This window comes from Pseudophryne corroboree, chromosome 6 (genome assembly GCF_028390025.1).
Source record: "Pseudophryne corroboree isolate aPseCor3 chromosome 6, aPseCor3.hap2, whole genome shotgun sequence".
Taxonomy (NCBI): Eukaryota; Metazoa; Chordata; class Amphibia; order Anura; family Myobatrachidae; genus Pseudophryne; species Pseudophryne corroboree.
The window spans coordinates 593612910-593621363 of record NC_086449.1 but is presented as its reverse complement, the minus strand read 5'-3'; the positions used below and the strand labels follow the sequence as shown (position 1 = coordinate 593621363).

At 38.4% G+C, this 8454-nt stretch overlaps 1 pseudogene; it reads right to left on the bottom strand.

The window, feature by feature from the left end:
• Window positions 1–7956: 7956 nt before the first annotated feature.
• On the bottom strand, window positions 7957–8075 carry LOC134936953 (5S ribosomal RNA; annotated as a pseudogene).
• Window positions 8076–8454: the final 379 nt, after the last annotated feature.

Genomic DNA, 8454 nt, shown 5'->3' with positions numbered 1-8454 from the left:
GGTCACTGACCCCACTCGCAAGGGCTAACCTGATTGAGGAACGATGAACAGTCATATGTTCCTTGAATTTGCGTTGCGTTTTACCTATGTATGAAAGACTGCATGGGCAGATCAGCTGGTAAATGACATGTGTGCTCTCACACGTCAAATGATGGTTAATTTTAAATCTGGTCCCTAAATGCGGATGGCAGAAGGTGTCTCCAGTTAATAAAAAGTTACATGTTGTACATGTACATTTAAAACAATCTTTGCGAACTGAGGACATAAAGTGCTGTTTAGTGGTCGTGTCAATATTGGAGATATCAGTTTTTACTAACAGATCCCTGAGGTTTTTTGACCGTGAGTAACATGGCATAAGTGTGTGTCCTACAATGCCGATTTCTGCATCTGACGAGATAACCGGCCATAATTTTTTTGAAGTAGCATTTATCATCGGTGAAGATGTATTGTAATTATTAACCAAATAAAATTAATTTTTCTTCTGTTTTGACACTTGTTTCTGTAATAATGAGGACCTATTCAGAGTCATTGCCTTCTCTTTGGCACAAATAAGATCTTTTAAAAAATATCCACATTGGAGAAATTTACCAATTAATTCATCGATCTGGTTTGATGCCAGTTCCAGATTATTGTTAATTCTCCTAATGCGTACCATTTGGGAGAAAGGCAGACTCTTTTTTGTATGGGTTGGATGACAACTTTGGTAATGGAGCAGTGTGTTCCTATCAGTATCTTTGGTATACAATGTCGCAACAAAGCTATCCTGGTTTCTAATGATTTTAACATCTAAGAATTTGATCATCTGTTGGTCCATCTCAAAGGTCAATTTGACCAGAGAATTGGATAAATTATGCTTGGACATCAGATCAATAAACTTGATTGAGATCCCAACCAAATCAACAATAAATCATCTATAAACCTGGTGTAAAAAAAGATGTTAGCTGAAACAATTGGATCATCAAAGAACAATGCTTGTTCGACTTTAAACATATAGGCATTTGCATAACTTGGGGCCACTGAGGACCCCATAGCACAACCAGTAGATTGCAGATAAATCTTATTATCAAAAAGAAAGAAACTACACGTTAAAACCACTTCAAGAATATTAAGTAGAATCTCAGCATGAGTAGCATCATAGTCACCATGTTCCAACAACAGATCTTTCACTGCTCTCATGCTTTCACCAAGTGGAATTACTGTATACAGACTTGAGACATCTGCTGTAATAAGCCACGCCTCCTGTGGTATAGGGCCTAATGCTGCTAATTTATTCAACAAAGCTGTGGTGTCTAATAGAAAGTTCTTATGTTTCTGCACCAATGGCTGTAAAATTTAATCCAAAAAGATGGAAGTAGGCTGTAGTAAAGAGCCACGTGCAGAAACAATAGGGCGGCCAGGTGGCGGAGTAAGGCCCTTATGTATCTTGGACAATGTATATAAAACAGGCATGATCGGAAATTTTGGTACTAAAATAGAATAAATATTATCATCAACCATCTTACCATCTAAAGCAACTTGAAGTACTTCGCATAATCTCTTGGTGAATTGAAGGGTGGGATCACTTTTAAGTTGTTGATAAACCGCAGTATCACTAAGCTGGTGCATAATTTCATCTCTAAAGTCACATAAATCTTGAAGGACAATACCTCCACCCTTATCCGCAGGGCGGATCACCAACTGTTTATTTTGGGACAATGATTTAATGGCATCTCTTTCAAGGTTCGTCAGATTTGGATGTTTCTGAACCCTTGATTTACTCATACCCGTAACCTCTGAGTCAAACATGCGAATGAAAGTTTTGATGGAGGCATTGGTAGATGGTGGATCAAACTGAGACTTTCTGTGTAGCTTTTTCAGCTGTAAAGGAATAGATATTTCAGTGTTTTTATTGTCCACTGGTCCCTTCTTAGTAAAGAATTATTTAATCTTCAACTGACGGTGAAGACAGTGCTTCTCAATTTGCCATTGAAGATCGTTAAAATGTGAACTGGGAATGAATGATAGACCTTTCGCAAGTAAACTCTTTTCACTGCCACTCAATTCGTGGGAAGACAGATTGAAGATTATTTCTTCTTTGCTTAAGTCGGAGGTTTGTGGCCATATTTATGTCTCCGGTTCTGGCCCCCGTGTCGGTTATGTCGTCTCAATCTTGTCTGTTGCGGTTCCGGGTTTCTGCTGCTAAAGGGATGACTGTTTTATTTCTACCAGATGTGGTCGGTTTTTCAATGTCACTGGTTGCACTACTGCCCTCTTGTGACGATTCTGTATCAAGATTATTTCTAGGATACTGTCTTCTTCTAAAGAAAGTTTTTTTGCGCTCCTGTCCTTTATTAAATCTATTGCCTGTGAGCCACCTGTAAACTTGGTGCTGCTCATAATCCATCCTGACTTTCTGTAATTTTTCCCATTTAAATTTCAGGAGATCTTTTTTATATACAGTCAGTTGATTGCTTAATTTATTCAGCCAATCTGTTTCAGCATCTGTTTGTAAGCAAGATAGATGTACAGTTTCAAATTTAGCGATCTTAGTATTAACAGCCAACAGTTCTTTTTTGGACTGTTCGATCACCAAGAGCATCAGATCAAACGAGCAATTATTTAGGATACTAATCCATTTTTTACAAAATGCCGGATCAAAATGCCCGATGGTCGGGCAATTGCAAACTCTAAAGCCTCTTGGGATTTGTTTTGATCTAAAATTGTCGCTGAGAGAGACTGCATGTAAATGAAAGTCTATCTCTTTCTTTTTCAAAGACAAGAGATCACGAAAAATCATGTCATTGGGTAAGCATTCTATTTGATCAGTCATATGTTCCCTGTGCAAAATAGCTTCTGTCTCAGATTCAGAGTAGCTGTGAGTTTCCTGCAGTGGCAGTAATAAAGGGTTAAAGTGCTCATCAGTGCTTTCAGCATACTCAGCCATCTTATCCCCGTAGTAACAAGCACCAGCTGCCAGAAAAATATTGCACCAATCCTCAAAGTGCAAATGCAAACAACAGTCCACTAAAGTGCAAGTGACATTTAAAATCAAATCCACAAAACCACAAGTCACACAAAGGATGCTTTCAACATTTCAATCTGTTTGTTTGTATATTTCCTGAAGACAATCTTATTACAGATTGAAACGTTGAAAGCATCCTTTGTGTGACTTCATTCTTTGCCAATCGGTTATGAGTGCCGCATCAGCATCTGTTTCTATTGGAATTTTCATGAGGGCACCAAACCAAGTTAAGGTATTTATGTGGAGTGCCGGGACATTTGTATTGTAAATTGAGTTCAGTATTTCTGGACCGAACCAGGGCACCTACTGATATTTCTTCCTGGAAACATAATCATACAGACTTGTGACTGAACACATGATTTGCCCTGTGGGATAGTTGTGTCGGTTTTGTGGATTTGATTTTAAATGTCACTTGGCCAAAAAAAACTCCGACTCAAGCAAAGAAGAAATAATCTTCAATCTGTCTTCCCAGGAATTGAGTGGCAGTGAAAAGAGTTTACTTGTGAAAGGTCTATCATTCATTCCCAGTTCCCATTTTAATGATCTTCAATGGCAAATTGAGAAGCACTGTCTTCACCGTCAGTTGAAGATTAAATAATTCTTTACTAAGAAGGGACCAGTGGACAATAAAAACACTGAAATATCTATTCCTTTACAGCTGAAAAAGCTACAGAGAAAGTCTCAGTTTGATCCACCATCTACCAATGCCTCCATCAAAACTTTCATTCGCATGCTTGACTCAGAGGTTACAGGTATGAGTAAATCAAGGGTTCAGAAACATCCAAATCTGACGAACCTTGAAAGAGATGCCATTAAATCATTGTCCCAAAATAAACAGTTGGTGATCCACCCTGCGGATAAGGGTGGAGGTATTATCCTTCAAGATTTATGCGACTATAGAGATGAAATTGTGCACCAGCTTAGTGATACTGCGGTTTATCAACAACTTAAAAGTGATCCCACCCTTCAATTCACCAAGAGATTATGCGAAGTACTTCAAGTTGCTTTAGATGCTAAGATGGTTGATGATAATATTTATTCTATTTTAGTACCAAAATTTCCGGTCATGCCTGTTTTATATACATTGCCCAAGATACATAAGGGCCTTACTCCACCACCTGGCTGCCCTATTGTTTCTGCACGTGGCTCTTTACTACAGCCTACTTCCATCTTTTTGGATTCAATTTTACAGCCATTGGTGCAGAAACATAAGAACTTTCTATTAGACACCACAGCTTTGTTGAATAAGTTAGCAGCATTAGGCCCTATACCACAGGAGGCGTGGCTTATTACAGCAGACGTCTCAAGTCTGTATACAGTAATTCCACTTGGTGAAGGCATGAGAGCAGTGAAAGATCTGTTGTTGGAACATGGTAACTATGATGCTTCTCATGCTGAGATTCTACTTAATATGCTTGAAGTGGTTTTAACGTGTAATTTCTTTCTCTTTGATAATAAGATTTATCTGCAATCTACTGGTTGTGCTATGGGGTCCTCAGTGGCCCCAAGTTATGCAAATGCCTATATGTTTAAAGTCGAACAAGCATTGTTCTTTGATGATCCAATTGTTTCAGCTGACATCTTTTTTTACACCAGGTTTATAGATTGTTGATTTGGTTGGGATCTCAATCAAGTTTTATTGATCTGATGTCCAAGCATAATTTATCCAATTCTCCGGTCAAATTGACCTTTTAGATGGACCAACAGATGATCAAATTCTTAGATGTTAAAATCATTAGAAACCAGGATAGCTTTGTTACGACATTGTATACCAAAGATACTGATAGGAACACACTGCTCCATTACCAAAGTTGTCATCCAACCCATATGAAAAAGAGTCTGCCTTACTCCCAAAGGGTACGCATTAGGATAATTAACCATAATCTGGAACTGGCATCAAACCAGATCGATTAATTAATTGGTAAATTTCTCCAATGTGGATATTTTTTAAAAGATCTTATTTGTGCCAAAGAGAAGGCAATGACTCTGAATAGGTCCTCATTATTACAGAAACAAGTGTCAAAAAAAGAGGAAAAATAAATTTAATTGGGTTAATAAATACAATACATCTTCACCGATGATAAATGCTACCTCAAAAAAATTATGGCCGGTTATCTCGTCAGATGCAGAAATCGGCATTGTAGGACACACACTTATGCCATGTTACTCACGGTCAAAAAACCTCAGGGATCTGTTAGTAAAAACTGATATCTCCAATATTGACACGACCACTAAACAGCACTTTATGTCCTCGGTTCGCAAAGGTTGTTTTAAATGTACATGTACAACATGTAACTTTTTATTAACTGGAGACACCTTCTGCCATCCGCATTTAGGGACCAGATTTAAAATTAACCATCATTTGATGTGTGAGAGCACACATGTCATTTACCAGCTGATCTGCCCATGCGGTCTTTCATACATAGGTAAAACGCAACGCAAATTCAAGGAACGTATGACTGTTCATCGTTCCTCAATCAGGTTAGCCCTTGCGAGTGGGGTCAGTGACCAACCTGTGGCCCGGCCCTTTATCTTAGCCAGACACCCCCTAAACAGCCTCAGGTATAGAATGATAGATCATGTTCCCATTAACAAGAGAGGTGGAGACCATAATTTATTATTATTAAGAAAGGAAACAGAATGGATCCATAGACTAGACGTTGTCAGTCCTCCGGGCCTTAATGATCACAATTCATTTGCTAGCTTTCTTTAATCATTGTAGCAGGAGTTGGTGGATTGTAGAATCTGCTGCTCATTTCCTTGGGTACAGGATGCAGCGATCTTTATGTATACAGAACCATATGATATAATTTTTACTATCCATCTGGAATATGTTAGACATATTGTTTCTGTTTGGGGGTCTAGTTAAGTGATGTTCATGAATAGAGGTTTATGAAACTTTGTTGCTTATAAGATCGATATGAATATTTATCCATGAGCATGCGTACCATGTTTTTTTAAAACAATGTATGTATGTGATTGATCGTCCTTTTGTTATTAGGATGTGTATCGGTACTAGCTTGCGGTTGCTTAGTTACCTGTAAACAGTACTGACGTGCATTGCGGGAGTGCGCGATGACGTCATCCATCTGCGCCAGAATCTCGGGCCGGGACTCCCGCACCGGGGAATGCAGCCAATCTGTGTTTGTCTGGGTGATTTGTGAAGGAATATAAGGTAAGAAACACTGTTTGTTTGTACATTTCCTGAAGACAATCTTATTACAGATTGAAACGTTGAAAGCATCCTTTGTGTGACTTCATTCTTTGCCAATCGGTTATGAGTGCCGCATCAGCATCTGTTTCTATTGGAATTTTCATGAGGGCACCAAACCAAGTTAAGGTATTTATGTGGAGTGCCGGGGACATTTGTATTGTATATATATATATATATATATATATATACAGAAGTGAAGCAATAGGCTCACAGGTAAAATAAAAGACGCTATTAATATGAGAAAAATGTCTAGAAAATGTACACATTTTTAGAGGATGAATCACACTCCTCATGCATCTCATGAGTGGCTGCTTAGAACAAAAGGAGTAATAAGTGGTTGTGAGCCACAAAAATAGATTAAAGCATACTAAATGGAGTGTGACCAAGAACCTGTTAGTGTGGTTTAGAACAAATAACATGATTACACTAAATTAAATAAGTGAGGCATTTAATACAACTTTCCTTATTTTTGTTGTTTTGAGTCAACTGACCAGAATTAATTTCAGAGTACATGAAATGAAACAAAGGCAAACATAGCGTGTACTGCTATAACACTGCATATTCATATTCACCATACTGTACTTTTTATACATGTGTTACCTGCATTTTATCTGTGGAATGTTAATAAAACTGTGTTATTTAATCTGTTAAACAGTTGAAGTGGAGAACCTCATTGTGGGATTCTATACCCACGTACACATGGGAAGAGATGTGTGGTGAGCGATTTAGCACAGACTGCTTCATATACATCTCTCCCCCGCTCAGCACACAGAGCAATGTGTGCTGAGCGAGGGTGGGGGACGGGGCACTCATTACACCCAGCGGTGAAATAAGCGACATGTTAGACTGTGCCTGCATGCAGGCCAATCTAGCACCGGTGATAGCGACGCGCAGGGACGTGCACCGCCATCGCTGTATGGGGGGTACACAGGGAGAGATCCATACTTACCTTCTAAGCAATCTAGTCAGATTGCTTAGAATTTAAGCATGGATCTCTCCGTGTGTACCCCCCTTGTGGTTCCAAATTATAAACTGTTTCTAATTATAATCACAGTCTTTTGTTTTGGGAATGTGCAGTACACACAATGTTTTGGGAGAATTTTTGCGAAGAAGCAAGAAGACTGTTGTGTCTCTCTGGGGCACACTTTCAATCCAATAATATGGTAAGTATGAAGTTTAAATTATATGGTAAGTATGGTTGCACAATAAGTGTAAATTTAGTTTAAAACGTAACTTTTATTTTGTTCCTGAAAAAATATATACAGACGATAGCAAAAAACCTATAGTGAAAATCTTAAAAACGTATGAAATATATTGCTCACCACGTATAAAGTAAGTGCAAGTAAATATATGGCATTTATCTGAGCGAAAATTTCAATTTTTCTGTTCTCTCTGTCAACATGTGGGACTTAATGTATGCAAATGAAAACAAAACAAAACAAAACAGAAAACAGGCTTGCTAACTTCCAACTCCTAAAAAGTAACCAATAAAGTATACATTTTACAAAGTGCCCATTGATGTTGGGGAGAATAGTAAGGTACTGTATATGCTTAAATGCTACCGCACTTATGTTAGGATGAAATGAAGAGTCTCAGATAACCAGTCACTTCTGCTTTTGCCCATCTGTTGCCATCGAATGGGCAATGAGAGAGTGTTTTGGAGCCCAGATATTCTGGTTTTGAAGAAAGTAAATTACACTTCTGCTTTCCTGGGTACAAGGATTGATTGCACTTTCCCTTGTTTCTACAGTACCTGTTATTCCCAGAAGGTCTCCCTTACTGGTACTGACCAGGCCCTGCACTGCTTAGCTTCCAAGATCAGATGGGATTGGGCATGTCCGGTGTGGTATGACTGTAGATAATTAGTTGGGATAAGTGGTTTTTGTGCAGGAGTACCCACATAGGATGAGAGAGTGTCTGAAATTAAAGAAGAATGTTTGGAAAGTAAGGTAAGTATAGATCCTGAATGTTCGGAAGGTAGATAGATGTGGAACTGAATCAGATCAGATAAAGAAGGTAGGTAAGTATAACACTTCTGCTGTCCACAAGGGGGCCTCTGTTGCTGTAAAATGCATTGCAGATGACATCCCAAAATTATGGATGAGAGAGTGCGGAAAAAGAAGAAAAGGGAGAAGTTCAAGTCAAACTATTTCTTTCATAAGAGCTCCACATAATGAATTGCTTACTGATAGATTCAGTATGTACAAACCAATGTCTGTAAAAATACATGCAATTAATG